General features: G+C 48.1%; 1 protein-coding gene across 1 annotated transcript in view; it reads right to left on the bottom strand.

Annotated features, from left to right (window-relative positions):
• Nucleotides 1-18,844, bottom strand: part of LOC111153000 (fatty acid 2-hydroxylase) — a 47,056-nt gene that overhangs the window by 27,086 nt on the left and 1,126 nt on the right. The window lies entirely within an intron of this gene.

Consider the following 18,844-nt stretch of genomic DNA (forward strand, 5'->3'; position numbering starts at 1 on the left):
GAGTGGTGACCCTCAGCCTCCTCCTCCCTCCAGCCTAGCGGACAGGATTGATTGGCTTCAAGAGGAAGCAGAAGTGGGTGGCAGATGCTGATTTCTACCGGTTCTCTTTCCCCTTGTGTGACTAGAAAGGAGACAAAAGTCTGTTATGGGGAAGGAATCATGGTGGAGACACAGGCCATGCGCCAAGGTGGTTACCTCCAGGGCTCACTTTCCGGTACAGAGGCCTGTTCTGGGTTGAACTATGACCTGCCCACGCCACCCCAAGTTCCTACGTTGAAATGCTGGCCCCCCAGTGTCTCAAAATGTGACTTTATTTTGGAGGTAGGGCCATTGTAGATGGGATTAGTTAAAATGAGGTCCTCAGGGCACCTGGGTGGCTAAGTGGGTTAAACCGCTGCCTTCGGCTCAGGTTGTGATCCTAGGATCCTGGGATCGAGTCCCATATCAGGCTCCCTGCTCCGGCAGGGAGCCTGCTCCCCCCCGCCGCCAACCGACCTCTCTGCCTGCCTCTCTGCCTACTTGTGCTCTCTGTCAAATAAATAAATAAAATCTAAAAAAATAAAATAAAAAAGTAAAAAATAAAATGAGGTCTTCAGAGTGGGCCTTAGTCTTATAGGACTGTGTCCCTAGAAAAGGGTGATATTTGGAGACAGACGCACCCTCAGGGAGAACATCGAGTGAAAACGAAGGCAGAGATGAAGGTGAAGCATCTATGAACCAAGAAAGCTAGGGAGAGGCCTGGCACCCATTCTCCCTCTTAGCCCGAGAGGGAACCAACGCTACTGACACTTTGGTCTAGGACTTCCAGCTGCCGGAGCCCTGAGACCACCGATATCTGTTGCCTAAGTCCCCCTGCCGGGCGGTGGGACTCTGCAAGCCCGGCCAGCTCACACCAGGCCTGAGCCAGTTTCCTTTGGGATCAAGCCAGGGCCACCAAAGGAGAAGGAACTCAACCAGGAGTGAAAACAACAGGCAACGAATCTGCGTCTCCTCCTCCGCCGAGGACACAGCAGTAACCTGGGTCTTGTCATCCACATAGCCTTCCTACCAGATCCACTGGGGCAACCCAGAGAGCCCCCCACGAGGGAGACACGTAAGCACCATCCGCTTCCTAGCTCTCTGGTTGCTGTCCCGCCACCAGGGCTGGCCTCAGTCCCCTTCCTCAGGGCCTAGAAAGTCACTCCTCGGTTTTCCCCACTCAGTTTTCAGAGGAACTGGGAGCGGGGCCGGGGTGGAGGGAGGGGGTCAGGCAACCCGCCGTCTTTAGTGGAAACCTTGGCCTACTTGGTCCTTCCCCTCTGCTGGAGCGCGCGGCCCCCGGGACAGCCAGGCCACGTCCACAGTGAGCACCATCGCCAGCCTGCACATGGGGCTGGTGTCTCAGTGGTATCCTATGTGATTCTCCCTGAGAGGAGGGAAAAGCAGGGGGCACAGAGGCCCCAAGTCACTGCTTCAAGAAGTCTCATGTGATGGCTGGGACAGCGAGACAGGAAACTACTTCTAGGGCTGTCTCTGGAAGGTTCTTCATGCCCTCCTCTGCCTCCTCTGGGAGCACTCCCCGGGAGGCCCCCAAGGCCCTGGCTTGGACTCGGCCTTAGCCCCCTGCCCTCCTCCAGGGCCCCAGACTCTGTGGTTCCCAAGGAGGGTTTGCTTGGAGGGTGTCTGGGCAGTGGGGGGAGAGAAAAGAGAACAACAGAGAGCCTGCCCTCTGCACACCAAACAAACAAGCCTGCCCGGAGGCGGTGAAAGGCAGCAGTGTGCGGAGGGCGGGGGCGCGGGGGGCGGGCTGGGGGGGGCGGGCTGGCATAAAGGAATGTTGTTCAGGAAAGCCAGGGCTGGGCACCCAGAGATGGACAGATGGCCTTTTATCCCGCAGCCTGGGTTTGGCCTGAAACCCTTTCTCTGAAATGAGCTGGTGCCCAGGCCCTGTGTCCAGCTGTCCCCCAGCCTCTAGAGGCCCGAAGGAGGGCAGGCTCCGGGCGTCCCACATGCCTGGGGAGCACAGGGTCCTGGGCAGGTAGGAAGGGGCAGGCCTCAGGGAGGAGGACAGTGCCCCGGCCATAGCGGCGCCCAGAGTCTTCCTTCTGGGTTAACAAGCCCACCCCCGAGGACTCCAGGGACCACTTTCAACAGCTAGAAATGTGGCAGCGGGATCTGCTTGCTTTCATTTCTAATAAGCTGCCCTCTGCCAGACTGGGTTTAAATCAGAGGCCAGGCCTGTCCTTAAAACGTTTAACATACAGCCTATCTGTACAAAACCCAGGAAAGCGATAATAATACGTGGCAAGTGACGAGGCATTCCAAAAGCACCCCCACTTCTCACCCACCCACGATGGCTGCAAGGAGAGGGGCTCTGCCCGCGGCTGCCCCTGCATTCGCGACAGGAATAAGAAAGGAGCAGAGAAAGCGAGTGGGCAGCGTGTGCCGGAGCGGTGCCCAGCTTCTCCGGCTCAGGGGATGTGGGGGTACCGGTACCCACAGGCCAGTCTGAGCCTCCTGGATCCTTGACATGGGCTCACCTGGTGCGGCTTCTCCTCACGAAACGGTCCCCCTTGGAGGACGTCACCAGAAACCTCATCCCCGGAAGCAGAGGCCAGTCTAGGTGGACAATCCAGGCCATCAGAAAAGGGGCCCAGTGGATTAAAAATACTAAATTTCTCCTCAAATCTCTCCGGAGTACACCCACAAGTTTTTGGGCTGTTAATGGGATTTTCTACCAGTCCCTGCCATGGACCATCTGCATCCACGGGGAGCCTTTCCTCTCTCGCCTCTGACCTCAGATGACGGCACCATTTCTAGAAAGGCACCAAGAGTCAAGTGAACATGTGATTTTTTTTCCCAATGAAAGCCTGACTCTGGGATTTGGAGCAGTTGGGAGCCTGGGGTTGGGTGGGACAGTGCGGGGGGCAACCTGGGCTTGGTCAGGGTGGACGAGAGGCGCTCTCTGAGGCTCTCCTCCTCAGTCCTGCCTTACAAAATCCTGCCGGGCTCCCCGGCCCCTGGGTTTCAACTCCGAGAAGCAGCCTCAGCAGCCTGCAGGAAATGAGTTCCCCAGAATCCCTTTTGGGGATCTGATAGGACGTTTCTAGATCATAGTCCCTTCAGACTTAGACCTCAAGGCACCTCAGGGCAGGCTTACAGAACGTGCTACGCATGAGGGAAATACATTTAAACCATCTAAAAAATATATTATCACCTCACTGGCCCAATCTCTATGTTAAAATACATTTTGGTTAATCATGTAACATTCCAATCTGTATGGATTATCCTCAAAATACTGTATTTTGCTGTTTTTATTTTCTTTTAAAGGATTTTATTTAATTGAGAGAGACAGAAACAGAGCACGAGCAGGAGCAGGGGGTAGGGAGAGCAGGAGCAGAGGGAGAAGGATAGGGAGAAGCAGACTCCCCGCTGAGCAGGGAGCCCAACACTGGGCTTGATCCCAGGACCCTGAGATCATGACTTGAGCCAAAGGCAGACGCTTAACCAACTGAGTCACCCAGGTGCTCCTATTTTGCTGTTTTTATTTATTTATTTTTTAAGATTTTATTTATTTGACAGAGAGAGATCACAAACAGGCAGAGAGGCAGGCAGAGAGGCAGGCAGAGACAGAGAGGGAAGCAGGATTCCTGCCGAGCAGAGAGCTGGATGTGGGGGCTCGATGCCAGGACCCTGAGATCATGACCTGAGCCGAAGGCAGTGGTTTAACCCACTGAGCCACCCAGGTGTCCTTATTTTGCTGTTTTTTTTTTTTTTTTTTTTTTTTTTTTTTTTTTTTTATAAGATTTTTTATTTATTTATTTGTCAGAGAGAGAGGGAGAGAGAGCGAGCACAGGCAGACACAGAATGGCAGGCAGAGGCAGAGGGAGAAGCAGGCTCCCTGACGAGCAAGGAGCCCGATGCGGGACTCGATCCCAGGACGCTGGGATCATGACCTGAGCCGAAGGCAGCCGCTTAACCAACTGAGCCACCCAGGCGTCCCTATTTTGCTGTTTTTAAAAGGAGAAACAAAACCACTGTTTACAAATGACTCCATATATCACTATCCCAGAAACAATATTCCTAAATTTTCCTTTTATAATCTATTAGTTAAAGAGAGATAACTTACTCGTTCTCATCATCGGTTACAAAATGACAAATGATTATATTGCCAAGAACACGAGAAGGCCCCCAACTGTTTGTTCTGTCAGCAAAACAGACCCCCCCTAGTCGACCTGCCTCACACCTGCTACTTTTTACAGATTCCAACCTACTGGTCCGAACAATTCTCTCTTCCCTCGCCTGGACCTGGAATCTTCTTTGAGAATGCTTACGTTCAGAGGGGTTGACTGGCTTGTCTCCAGTGGTACAGATAATTCTAGAACACAAGACTGTTGGACTCAGAGCTTATGTCTTCTTTTCCACTCTCATTTAACCTAACCCCAAACCCACCGCACATCTCTTAAACTAGCAGAATCAGCACAGTTAGCCCTAGAACTAGTGTCTCCTGGGGAGTGCTGGTCTATGCGCCCTGTTTTATGCTTATCAAACACTATGTTTATCCTCATCCCTATAAGGTGCTTTAGCTCCAGGGGATGAAGTCCTTGAACAGCCCTAGGGCAAGCTGTCCTTCTGGGTGGTCAGGGCCTTTCTGATAGAGCCACCACTCAGGGACATCACTTACATACACAGTCTGGTGTGGTCAAGGACAAGAAGGAGCTATTTGTGAACAACATGAGGATACCAGCTTGCTGGACCAGAGTCACCAGATTAGGACGTCATTATTCTAGAGAGAAATACTTTTCAGCTCTGCGGCACAGCTCTAGATGAATGCTGCCCCATAGAATTTTCTGCACTGATGGAAATGTTCTAGATCTGTGCTGTCTGATATAGTAGCTCCAGCCCCATATTTCTAACTGAGTGCTTGGAATGTGCCTCATATAACTGAAGGACTGGATTTTAATTTTATTTAATTTTAAATTAAATAGCCACATGTGGTACACGGCTACCATATTGGATAACATAGCTCTGGACTCATACATTCAACGACTATTTGAAATCTCTACGTGAGGGGCGCCTGGGTGGCTCAGTGGGTTAGGCCGCTGCCTTCGGCTCAGGTCATGATCCCAGGTCCTGGGTTCAAGCCCCGCGTCGGGCTTTCTGCTCAGCAGGGAGCCTGCTTCCTCCTCTCTCTCTGCCTGCCTCTCTGCCTGCTTGTGATTTCTCTCTGTCAAATAAATAAATAAAAAATCTTAAAAAAAAAAAAAAAAATCTCTACGTGAGTGTTTCCTTGGCATTTCAAACCTAATGTGGCCCCAGTGTACTCTGATTACCTCACCCCAAACCTGGGCCTCCACCCCAGTATTCACCGTTTCCGTATCTCAAACCACCCATTTGCTTAAGTCACCTTGGCGTCATCCTTAAGTCTTGCCCTTATTCTCAGCATTTAATCCATCAGCAAGTTATAGTGCTTCCGCCCCCACGACATTTCGGGTTCCTAGCCATTTCCTTTTGTCTCAGTGGTGGCTCTGTCAACAACAGCGGTGTCCTCTTAGCTTTCTTCCTGCTTCCACTCTTGACCCCCTTCCGCCTCCCCTCTGCAGCCAGAACAACCTAGTAAAATGCAGACCAACTTTGCCAGTCTCCCACTTACAGTCCTCCAGTCCACTGTTCTCAGCATAAAATCTAAACCCCCTCAGGATGACCATGAGCTCTGCAGAGACAAGGACCCTTCTTCCCCCGCCCCCACCCAGACCACATTCCTCCTCACCTGCAATGCTCTAGCAGCACCAGAGCCCCCTTTCAGAGGCCACCTGAGTGGCCCAGTCAATTAAGCATCCAACTCTTAATTTTTGGCGCTGGTCATGGTGTCAGGGTCGTGAGATGGAGTCCCACGTCAGGTTCCACGCTCAGCGAGGAGTCTGCTTGAGATTCTCTCTCCCTCTGCCCTTCCCCTGCTCGCTCTTTCTCTCTCCCTCTAAAATAAATAAATCTTTTTTTTTCTTTTTACCAGGTTCTCCTTTATGATGACTCCTTGTCATCCATCAGATATCAGCTCTTCAGAGAAGTCACCCTAGACTCCTCCCATCAGAAGTTCCAGCTGTCACTCTGTTGCAGCCCCCATTCTGAAATATATTATCTATTCTGTTGTATAATACATATACACATAGAGACTCTTACAATACACATATATAAAATACTCTATTGTAGCTCTTATCAATCACCTATAACTGTCCTATTTGTCTCCCTCCCTTCACCACCGGCAGGCACACCCCAGGAGGGCAGTTACAACATGTCTTTTTGTCCCAAGCACCAGAGCTCAGTCTGAACGTGAGGAGACTATTGTGTTTGTGCAATAAACACATATATCAGGGTTATGTTAAAACAGAAGAAGAAGATGTGGGGAGAATAAGGTGACTCTGCACACCCCTGGGGCCCCTTGGGGCCTTTGCCAGCCTAATATTTGGGGACTGTCCATCCCTGACTGGGGTGAGTTCCCTGGTCCAGCCCTGCCCCTGTCCAGGTGAAGACGGAATGAGGGAAGCAGGTCGGAACAGACCCCCAGACCCTAGCTGGGGGGGAAGGGACAACAGCGAGGGACCAGGATGTCACCACTCCCCAGCTCCCCCAGGGTGCATGGCTTTGCCCAAGAGGGTCTGAGCACATAGCCTCTCAGGTTCTGAAGACATACATCTCTCAACAGGAATCTACCTTTTCTCAGCAGAAGTTGGGGCTGAGGGGGCTTGTAGTCATCCTGATTCTGTTCAACATACATGTTTGGTCTTACAGATCTCCTGCGACCAAACCCTGTAGGGATGTAGGGAATGATGGAGCTGAGGCCGGGAGAGTTTAAATTACTCACACAGTGTCACATAGTCAATGGGACACACAGCTGGACCAGGGCACAGGTCTTGGGCTGCAGACCCCAGGCCCCTGCTCTTTCTGGCTGTGTTGGGGAGAGGGTGGGTGGCCTGCACAGCTGCTCTGTGCCAAGCCGCATGCTCAGAGCTTGGGGATGCCGATTCTTAAGTAATCCCGAGAGATCTGCCCACTGAGCAACTTTCACCCTTCCAGTTTTCCATCCCATTTTCCCTCTGCCCTTAGCTTTCTAGAACAGAGGACAGCAAATTTGACGGAGCTTCTGAGCCACATGGGGTGCTTGTTTAAAACACAGATTTCTGGTCTTGTCTCCAGAGAGTCTTTTTCCTTTAAAGATTTATTTATTTATTTATTTATTGGGTGGGGGCGGACGGGGAGAGAGAAAAATCTCAAGCAGACTTCCTGCTGATTACAGAGCCTGATGCAGGGCTTGATCCCACAACCCCGAGATCTTGACCAGAGCCAAAATCAAGAGTTGGACAACATAACGACTTAGCCATGTCCATCTAGGTTGTCAGAGTGGCAAAGTGGTTTAATGATATTGGTACTGGGTGGAATGGTGTCTCCAGCCCCTACCCCACCACCCAGACCAAATTCATGTTCACCCGGAACCTGTGAATGCGATTCTATTTGGAAACAGGGTATTTGCAGATGTAATCCTGTTCCTTTAAGGTCATACTGGGTTAAGGTGGACTAGAAATCCAGTATGACTGGTGTCCTCAAAGGAGGGGGGGAAATTTGGAGATGCAGAGATACAGGGAAAAGTGCATTTGTGCGGATGGAGGCAGAGATTGAAGGGATGTACCTGTAAGCCAAGAAACCAAAAAAGAGGCAAACAGATTCTCTGTCAGAGCCTCGGGAAGGAACCAACTCTGCTCCTACCCCAGTTTCAGACTTCCAGTCTCTGGGACTGAGATGAAACATTTCTCTCATTTTAAGCCACCTCCTTTGGGGTACTTTGTTACGACTGCTCTAGGAAAGTAGCACAATATTACTAGAAATGTGATGCTTTGTTGCACGTAACAGTTCAAGTGTTGTTGCTTTATTTTTCCACTGATTTAAGAACATACATTTCTCTGGAATGCCTATAATGTGACTACTTAGTTTTTCCCCAGTGTTTTATTATTGAAAATTTTTAAACTGCAGTCAAGCTGAAAGAACCCCTCTACCTAAGTCCTACCATTTATTCATATCCTACAGGTTCTTTTTAAAAACAATCTTTAAAAGTTTGCATATATTAACACCTAACACGTGTAATCATAAGGCATATCCAAAGGCAGGATTACTAAATAAATGTGAAATTTATTTGCCTCCCTTTAAAAAATTTGGGTCTAATTTCCATATAGTAAAAATGACCTATCTTTCTTCTTCTTCTTTTTTTTTTTTTTTTAAAGATTTTATTTATTCGTTTGCAAGAGAGAGCGAGTGAGAGAGCACGGGCCGAGGAGGGGGAAAGGGAGAGGAACAAGCTGACCCCTGGCTGATCAGGGAGCTGGACACCGGGACTCGGTCCCAGGACCCTGGGATCATGACTTGAGGCAAAGGCAGATGCCTAACTGACTGAGCTACCCAGATGACCCAAAGGTTATCAATCTTAAGTGTATAGTTTGATAAGTTTTGACAGTCATATGCTTCCTTGTACCCAATGTCCAAATCAAGATATAGAACATTTCCATCACCGCTGGAAGACCAGGAGTCTATTTTTAAGGAGCTCGTCTTTTGATTTTGATGAAGGAAGGTGGGGCGATAAGCATCCAGTTCCCTCGGCCAGAGGGCCAAGAAGTATGAGATTTACAGCACTTTGCAAGAAGGACCCTAGGTTCCCTGCTAGTAAACGTGGCTATCTCACTGTTCTTCTAGCTTCTAATGATAGGCTGTGGGTGGACACAATACCAGGAAGGCACACAGGACCACCCATGTCCAGAATTCTAGCCACAAGCCCGCCTCCACGCACTCTCTCCACACCCCTCCGCACTCCTGCATTCCCTGCTGAAATAATTACCATTCCATGACCACTAGGACACCCACTTTGGATGCCCCCTTCCCTTCCAGTCTTGGTGACTAGGGCCTGTTGCCTGCATGGGCTTCCTTGAGCTGCTTACTCCCTGCTTTGGCCACATGACCTCAGTGTCCAGGTCATGCTAGACAGCCCCAGCTGTGAAAGTCAGACTTTCCCCAAGACCAGCAACATTGCCCAGAAATGATGCTCAGTCCCTGTCCTGCCCTTTGCTTTCTCTAGTGGAGCAGGTGGGGGTAGAATCCTGGCTGGAATGGAACAGAAGGAAGACGGAGAGAAAAACAAAACAAAACGAAACAAAACAAAACAAAACTAAAGGCTGACCTAATAAAAAATTAGTGGTTTCCATGGTACAGAATAAAGCCCCAAATGGACCAAACCATATCTTTGAATGGTTGATGTATGATAAAGGTATTCTTTAAACCAGTGGGAAAAGTGATTATTCCATAAATCTACTGGGATAACCAGTTGGTCATTTGGAAAAATATAAACCTAAAATAACCTCCATTTTGTTCCTTATACCAAAAAAAATTTCAGGTAGATAATAAATTCAAGAAAAAACAAACAATAACAAAAACATTAAGCATAACATTATTAGCAAGATACAAACATATTTAAGATTTTATGTATTTTAGAGAGAGAGAAAACATGTGTGCAAATACCCGTGAGCAAGGAGAGGAGCAGAGGGGGAGGGGGAGGGAGAGAAAGAGAGAAACTCAAGCAGACTCCCTGCTGAGCACAGAGCCCGACATGAAGCTCAGTCTCACGACCCCGAGATCATGACCTGAGCCAAAACCAAGAGTCAGAGGCTTAACCGACTGAGCCACCCAGGCTCCCTAATACCAAAATATATTTTTTAAAGATTTTATTTATTTGACAGAGAGAGAGAGAGAGAGTACAAGTGAGGAGGGGGGAGTGGCAGGCATAGAGAGAGGGACAAGAATGCTTCCTGCTAAGCAGGGAGCCAACGCAACGCGGGGCTTGAACCCAGGACCCTGGGATCATGACATGAGCTGAAGACAGATGCTTAACTGACTAAACAACCCAGGCACCCCTACAATATATCTTATGTATAAAATCTTCAAGTAGAGGTGGTCTAAGAGTGATAAAACAGTATGTTTTACAATATAGATATTTTAAAGGTTTAAATGGAGAAAAAAACATTAAAGGAGTCAAAAGACAAAAGAAAACTAAAGGACAAATAGTAATACATATGATAGAAAATGGTCTAATATCCTTCACATATAAAGAGTGATTATAAATCAATAAGAAAAAGATTCCCCTTGGTTAAGGTTTGTCCCTATGTATGTGCAGTGGAAATACCAGGGACCTTGACACCCGCCACATTCCAGGATCTCTTAGAACTACACGTTTCTCATCTATGAGATGGGAGAACTAACCAAACTATTAGTTCTAGAAGGATCATTATTATCCAAGTGTTCTTTTTCTGAGTCCCTGGAGATTCAAGTTGCAAAGGTCACCAAAAATCACCTTAACGTGCAACTATCTGCAAGCCAACTGGCCATTTATGAGTTTAGTTCATGCTTAAACATTGACTACTGCCTCCTCCCAGATCCCCATAGTCTACTCGGTAAAGTGATGGTTGGGGTTGCTGTCATCTGACAACATACAATGTAACAAAATGCAAACCCACAACAAAGTGAAATTGAAAATCAATGCCAAAATCTAAAAATTTCATGAAGTCAATGAAGCGGAAAGAAAACCGTTTTACTTGCAATTCAACTACAAAATAAGGACCTGGCAAAGTTAGGCTGTTTAACACTGAAACACAGGTGACCAGCAAAGGATGAGGCTCTTCAAAAGAGAATGAATGACCTGTTTATCAAAGGATCAAGAGAGATCCCTAGCTCTTAAATACTCTTGCAAAAAGACTCTTAATGTGTGAAAAGCCAATGTGAAGTTTGGAATGCCACATTGTGCTTTCATACACTTTTGCCAGAAAAAACTGCTCATGTGCACAAAACCCACATTACTTGATTTATTTGTTCAATCTAAAAACCTGCACTCAAGTGCAATCTTAATTTGGTTGTCAGGTTAAAATAAATGAAAAAAATTTTTCAGTTTCATTTTTGTTTTAATTTTTTTTTTAAGTAATCTCTGTGCACAACTTGGGGCTCAAAGTCATGACCCTGAGATCAAGAGTCTTACGTTCTACCAACTGACCCAGGCAGGCACCCCTTCATTTCCATTTTTAAAGATAATCAGTTCCCGTCTCCCAACCCCTATCCCATTTTCTATGAGATCTAGTCTTCATTTAAAGTAGATTCATTTCAAGTGACTTTTTTCCTAGGAGTCAAGGACCTTCTTATTTAGGTCCAAGGAACAACCGAATTTTTTACGGCACCCTATTTGCAACGTGCAAAAGCCATTACACTTGGCATGCCAATGGGTCTTCCCTGGATAAGAGAAAATGACCACTAAGGCAGGCTACTCTAGCCTTGTCCCTGGCTTGGGGGGAGTGGTATATAGGGTCACAGAAGCCATCTCCAGGTGCCCCAGTGCGGATGTCCTTTATTCTTCCATGGCAGCCAGACTCACAGTGTGGGCCTTGAATTGACTTAAAAATTTTTGAGGTCTGTCTTTCGTCTCTGTGGATAAATGAGGCCCGTTTCATAGACTTTTGTTATTATAGAAGACTAAGGACTAGGGGCACCTGGGTGACTCAGTTAAATGTCTACCTTCGGCTCAGGTCATGATCCCATCATCTTGGGATCGAGCCCCATGTCAGGCACTCTGCCTGCTTGGGCACAAGAACGCTCTGTCAGATAAATAAATAAAATCTTAAAAAAAAAAAAAAAAGACTAGAGCTTAGCGACTGAGTGGGTTATTATGGACCAAGGACATTTGGAACTAATAAAACTAAAACTATTACTAGAGATCCACTTTCCAGTGGGAAATCTGAGCTAAACACTGTTGGGAAGGTTCTAGGGGCACAGAAGAATGTAGAGAACTAGACTAACTTTTAAATTCTATTCCCTTTAAAGGAGAAATTAAGACTACTTCATGTAGATAATTATCAACCAAGTCTATTGTAGATCGCAAGGTTGACCTGCATAGTCACGCATTCTTGTATCAACAGATTTTCTGGCTGTTAGTTTTCCCAGGACAGGACTTGACGACATATTTATATGCATCACAGTCCCCCAAATTTGCTTCTCTGGTACTACTACTTAAATACCTTGCAATATACTATCAAGGCAGGAAAACAAAATATTTGGCGAACTGTGCCTCACAACAAAAAATCTTGAGTATTGGGCACCTGGGTGGCTCAGTGGGTTAAAGCCTCTGCCTTCGGCTCAGGTCATGGTCCCAGGGTCCTGGGATCCAGCCCCGCATCGGGCTCTCTGCTCGGCAGGGAGCCTGCTTCCTCCTCTCTCTCTGCCTGCCTCTCCGCCTACTTGTGATCTCTGTCTGTCAAATAAATAAATAAAATCTTTTAAAAAAATCTTGAGTATGAAGTTTAAATATCATATCAACCTAGATGAGCAGTGATTAGAGAAGATGGAGGACCGCAATTTCAAGGATATATCCTTTAGAGAAATTTGCATGAAAAGACGCAGGAAAGAGTAAATAGAACTGGAAATCCAGGCATCCTGGGTCCTGCCTGTGCACATCATACAGGCACTTAAAGCCACATGGGGCTGGCCACAGCCCTGAGAGCAATAAGGGCTCTCGACGGGCATTTTCCGTGACCGACTTCATGCCCATCCCCGCAGGGGACTCATGGGCATGCGTGAATGGCAGTGGCTACTCTAGAAGACACTGGCCAGCTCTCTGGCTGAGAATAACTGGGGACAAAGGCAGAAATGAGTGTCCCTGGATAGCCCTCCATCCTTTCCACCAAACTCCCAGCCCTTTCAGCCAACAAAGAGGAACTAGAAAAAGATTTTTTTTTAAACTTTGTAACTCTTAAAGTATCTTGTGTGTGCTAAGATGACCACTTTCCTTTTTCATTATTTGTAGGTTTTGGTTTTCCAAGCAGCTCACTCATTCACCGACTCAAACATTGATTCGTTCCTGTTGGCATACACCGACGTACTAGTGTGTCTTAGAGGAACCCAGATGAATCAGACAGTTCCAGTGTTCAGAGAGTTTATGGTTTAGTAGACAAGATTGGACACAGAGAGAAAAACACAGTAAATAAGGAAGAACGTTATGAACTCTGTAATGCAGGTGCAGGCAAAGGGGGAGAAGCTCTGTGTAAGAAGCGGCACTGGAGCCAGACAGATAGGGTGTGGCCGTGGGTGGGCCCTAAGAGCTTGGGAATACTGCTGTGACAGGACAAAAGTCCCTTTAGGAAAGGTCGCAGGCATGGGCGTGCGGGAGAGATCTGCCTGGGAGACTGTTGCAAGAATGAGCTTAGGGGGGCGCTGGCCAGAGTGGGGCAGCAGCAGGGAGACATCCCAGAAGGAATCCAACTAAGGGTGCTCATGAGGATTAGAGCGTGGTCTGTGCCAAGCCAGCCACTCTGTCTTCCAGTTATTCTGCATTTTTTCTGAGAAGCCTATGGCTTCTCGAGGACAAAGAAGACAGTGCAGACAGTTGCCATCAATAGTAAGGAAGGGGCGCCTGGGTGGCTCAGTTAAGGGTCTGCCTTCAGCTTAGGTCATGATCTCGGGGTCCTGGGATCGAGTTCCAAGTCGCGCTCCCTGCTCAGCGGGGAGCCTGCTTCTTGCTCCTTCCCCTTCCCATTCCTGCTCTCTCTCAATTAAAGAAATAAAACCTTTATTAAAAAGAAGTAAGGAAAACACAGATAATCTCCTAGACATAGTACTGAATGGAAGCAGCTATCCAGCAGAGCACATGTTATACGGTTCCATTTAACCTCTGCAAACTTCTCTGCGAGATGCAGAGCTTGAGAAACTAGCGAAGAAGCCTGAGAACGAATCACCAGGGCTCCAGGTGGTGAGGTAGGTGCAGCGATGCACCCACTTCCCCCCCCAGTCTATGTCCCCACACCTGGGACCCGGGAATATGTTATCCTACGTGGCAAGAGGGACTTTGCTGATGTGATTAAGTTTGGGACCTTGAGAAGGGGAGATGATCCTGGGTGATCCTGGTGGCCTTAGTGTGGTCACAAGGGACCTTAGAAGTCAAGTACGAAGGCAGGAGAGTCAGAGAAGAAGAGATGTGAGAGCAAAGGTTGGAGACATGCAACTCCTGGCTGGGGAAGCCAAGTATACCAGCAGTTTCTAAAAGCTGGAAAAGGGGGTCCCTGGGTGGCTCAGTTGGTTAGGCATCCAACTCTTGAGCTCAGCGTTGTGAGTTCAAGCGCTGTGCTGGGCTCCATGCGGGGTGTGGAGCCTACTTAAGAAATAAGTAGATAAAAACCACTGTTTAAAATAAATAAACAAATAAATAAAAGCTGGAAAAGGCAAGAAAATGGATTCTTCCTTAGAAACTTCGGAAGGAAGCCTGCTCTGCTGACTTATTTCTGACTTCTGAATTCTGGAACCATAACAGAATACCTCTGCGTTGCTTGAAGTCACTGAGTTCCTGGCGATCTGTTAGAGCAGCCACAGAAAACTCAAGCAGGTGTAGAACTAAAGGATGTGGTCTCCAGAAGCCAAGTGAAGAAAGTTTATCAAGGAAAAGGAATGGTGACTGCATCAAGAGTTGCTTCCAGACCAGGTGAGGTAAGGTGTGAACTGGTGACCGGGTTAGGCGAGGCAAAGGTCCCGATGACCCTGGCCAGGGGAGTCTGAGTGGTGGGGTAGGCACTCTGAGTCTTCCTGCACTTAGCTATTGGATTACTCAAGCCCTGAGGCTCTGCGTGGCCAGCCCCCAAAGGCTGGCAGAAACACCCATGGGAGATACTGCGGACTTCTCAGCCGGAGAAGGACGCACCCTGTGGGATAAGGACCCAGTGCCCAGTCATTTGGACATCAATTACGCCAACAGCACTGGCTGGGGAGTTGAGGTTTGTCTTCCTCCAAGGTCTTCTCGAACAGAGGACTTCTATCCAGAAGCATGTGGACCTCCCAAGTTCACACGTGTATGTGTGTGGGGGGGGGAGTACGAGCCACCCTTTCACAGTTATTAGCCTCTTGACGGCAGGTTTGGAGTGAGGGGAGGATTCTGGTTGGACTATGATAAAAGCTGTTACTCTCTCACTAGAAAAATGCACAACCCCATTCACCAATCCCAGAAAATGATCCACAGAACACAGGGATTAAGAAGCTCTGCTTTCTGTATTTTCCAGAGTATGATATTTACTCCACTGATGGGACCTGGGATGATTTTAGGAGATACAAGGGATAAGCATTTCTTATCTGAATAGCTCTGTTTCCAAGTGCACGTAAAACTTGTGATGTCACTGGTATTATTGCCTAGGGTAAGTAAGTGGGAAAATAGAAAGTGAGTCTACCTAAAGATATATATTAAGTATAATAGTTCAAGTGGTATACCAATTTAGGAAAAAAAAACTTGACAGTGATTCATGGACACCCCAAGTCTGGGAAACACAGTATCTATGATCTTGGGAGGAAATTTGAACCCAAAGCGCTTTCCTTTCCTAATTATTTCTTTTAAATGCCGACTGGAGCTCAGGGGCACCTGCTGGGCTCGGTTGTGCATCTCGCTCCTGGTGTGAGCCCAGGTTGTGATCTCGGGGTTGTGAGGTGGCTCCCCATGTTGGGCTCTGTGCTCAGTGGGGAGTCTGCTTGGGATTCTCTCCCTCTGCCCCTCCCCCTGCTCGCATGCTCTCTTTCTCTCTCCTTCTTTCTCTCTCACTAAAATAGATAAATAAAAGGGCATCTGGTGGCTCAGTCATTAAGCGTCTGCCTTCAGCTCAGGTCGCGATCCCTGGGTCCTGGGATCGAGCCCCTCATCGGGCTCCCTGCTCAGCAGGAAGCCTCCTCCCTCTCCCACTCCCCCTGCTAGTGTTCCCTCTCTCGCTGTGTCTCTCTCTGCCAAATAAATAAATAAAACCTTTAAAAAATAAAATAAAATAAATTAGATATATAAAATCTTAAAATAAATAAATAAATGCTGGTTGCAGCTCGATAAATGGACCTCACACCCCACTAACTACATGAGCTACAGCTAGAAGAACTGAGTTTGCAGTGAGGAGATTGACAGCCCCCCCCAACCCCTGTGGGTCAGGATGAGAAGAGGGCTTGATTTCTCTGCTCAGCCATAGCCCTCTCACTCGCTCTAGGTGGGCAGCTCAACTTCCTCAAGTGCAAGACCATGGTCACAGCAGACCTTGTTTCATCCTGACAGTATGTGGGCTCAAACGAGTTTGACTTGTTTTGTGTGTGTGTGTGTACGTATGTATGTCTTTGTGTGAGTGTGAATGTGTGTTAGAGTACCTAGGGGTGTGTGAGGAGGTGTGGCAAAATGGAGAACAGGGGAAATCAAAGGGACCAGACCTTCTTCCTGGAAATTTCATAGCGGAGCTCCAGGATGCTCCCCTCCAAGGACTACACTGGGGAAGAAGGACTGCTAGAAGGAGAACCACTCAGAAATGAACTTCAGGGGTACCTGGGTGGCTCAGTCAGTGAAGCGTCTGCCTTCTGCTCAGGTCGTGATCCCAGGGTCCTGGGAATGAGCCCTCCATTGGGCTCCCTGCTCAGCAGGGAGCCTGGTTCTCCCTCTACCCCTCCTGGCCCTGCTCAGGCTCTCTCTCTCAAATAAATAAATAAAATCTTCAAAAAAAAAAAAGAAAGAAAAAAGAAAGAAAGAAAAAGAAAAATGAAATGAATTCCAACCAAAAGGAGCTGGTTAATGACATTCCCCTTTTCCATCTCCCCTCCTGGTCTGCACATTATGGGAGCTGGGCTCAAAGCTCCCCACATGTCAGCATCTCTGGTCTAGCAGGAGGAGAGAAGGGAGGGGAGGAAAGCAATATGAAGGTTGCTTGAAAGGCTGAGCTAGAAAGAAGGACAGAGATGACTCCATTCGGGCCATAAGAAGAGAACTTCTCTCTGTGCAGGATACTCCATTCCAGTCTTCTCCTCTGACTACCTTCTCCCTCAGTTTAAAGACAACACTATACTAGTTTCCAGAAGAGAAATCCGTAGACAGAAGCTGGCAGGCAACTGGAGTGTTGGTTAAGTATGGCTGCTGGTCAAGTTTGAACCTTGGGTCTATAAGCACGTTGTCAGTTTTTAGTTTTTTCCCCACATCCTCAGATTGGGGCTCAGATATAAGGATGCCTGCAGCTTGGCCGCATTGGGACTCTGGCTAACAGGTGAGTACGGGGGTAGGAAGCAAATTTGGTCTCCATATTCTCTGAGTCCTCCCTGAGGGTCAGGTAAGGCAAAGCAAAGCGGAACAAAACAAAAGCAAACCAGTGTTGGGTGCTTAGCAGAGCTGGGAGGTAGAGCCATTGAGGGCTGCTGGTCTGGGGTGATCCTTGCTTTCTGGGAAGAGAAGCCTCACCCTAAGGCCCCTGTTCATAGGACACAGTTGCAGTGTAGGATGGCTCCCATGAGACATCACAAATCTCAGACTCTGTAGCTCGATTCCAGCCTCTCGTTTCCTGCACTCAGCTTGAGTTGTATCTACAGCTAAACCTCTCTTGCCCCTGCAGCATGACCTGACGCCCAGATTCAGACGGGCTGCCGCTGCAGAATGCTGAGCCCTGGTATTTTACCTATGAAATCTCCCAAATTCAACCCCATCTCCCCTTGGCTACGTGGTAGTCTCCTGCCTGGTCTCCTCACACCCCCTTGGGCTCCCTCTGTTCCTTCTTGGCCCTGGAGCCAGGGTGTTCTTCCAAAGATGCAAATCTGACCACACCACACCCCTGCTTGATTGAATCCCTTCCCTGGTTTCCTGTCCTTCTTAGAATCGGGTCCCAAATCCTGCCCGCAGCCTAGGAGGCCCGGCATGATGTAGCTCCCGCTGATCGCTGGCCTCTTCCCCCTTCTCTCTCCTTGCCCACCAGCCTCTAGCCACACTGGTTTTATTTGTCCCTTGACTGTGCCAAGTCCTTACCCTTCAGGGCCTTCTTCACACATGCTGTTCCCTCTGTCTGGAATGCTCATCCCACCACACTTGACCAGGAGAACACCCAAACCATCAATTAACTCTCAGTGCAAATGTCACTTTCTCAAGAAAGCTCTTCTTGAACTCCTCACCTCCAAATCCACATTCTGATGGTACCAGATGATGAAATAATTATTGTGCCATTAGTATGTTCCCTGATTAGCCTGTTAGCTCCGATAAGACTGTATTGGTTCTGTCCATTGGCACCTCCTCAGTGCCTAGCTCAGTGCTGACAATTATCCAAGGACCAATGAGTGAGTGGATAAATGATTTACACATTAGACTAGACAGTGCCATGTGGAGCCACCAGGAGCAGTGAGAGACACGTCCTTTTATCCAAAGATCTAAAAGCACTTGCTGGGACCTCTCTGAAAACAAGAGGTAGAAGCAAACAACAACTCTTGGCTTAATGCCCAAGCATGATGGTCCCACGGTCACCAGTCCTATAGCCACACCTGGAGTGAGTTAATCCCTAGCTCAGCCTACCTGGGGCCCTGTGGATGGAGCAATCCCCTGTATCCCAAGATACTTGGGATGGAGATAGCATTGATTTCGGAGTTGGGTACATTTGGCTTTCCCACTAACTAGTTCTTTAACCTTAGACAAATTATAGAGCCTCCCTGAGCCTCAGTTTCCACACCCTAAAATGGAGATTAAAAAAATTTACCAGAGGATCAGTTGGAGACCTAAATAGCATCACAAGGTGTCTTGCACGGCAGCAAGCGGTTCACAGTGCTAATCCCCATGGCCCCCCCCCCCCCCCCCCCCCCAAACACTAGCTTACCCCTGTCATTTCGCCCTTTTGGACACCCATGCCAGCATGCAAGACAAGAAATAAAGGGAGGTCTGAGGGATGGGAGGACAGAGTCCACGCAAGACACTGCCCCAACCTCTCCACCTACCCAAGGGAAGCCCTAGTGCACCAGGAAATCCAAACTGGCTGAGAAGGATAAC

Source organism: Enhydra lutris, unplaced genomic scaffold, assembly GCF_002288905.1.
Source record: "Enhydra lutris kenyoni isolate GAN:26980312 unplaced genomic scaffold, ASM228890v2 scaffoldscaffold30, whole genome shotgun sequence".
Taxonomy (NCBI): domain Eukaryota; kingdom Metazoa; phylum Chordata; class Mammalia; order Carnivora; family Mustelidae; genus Enhydra; species Enhydra lutris.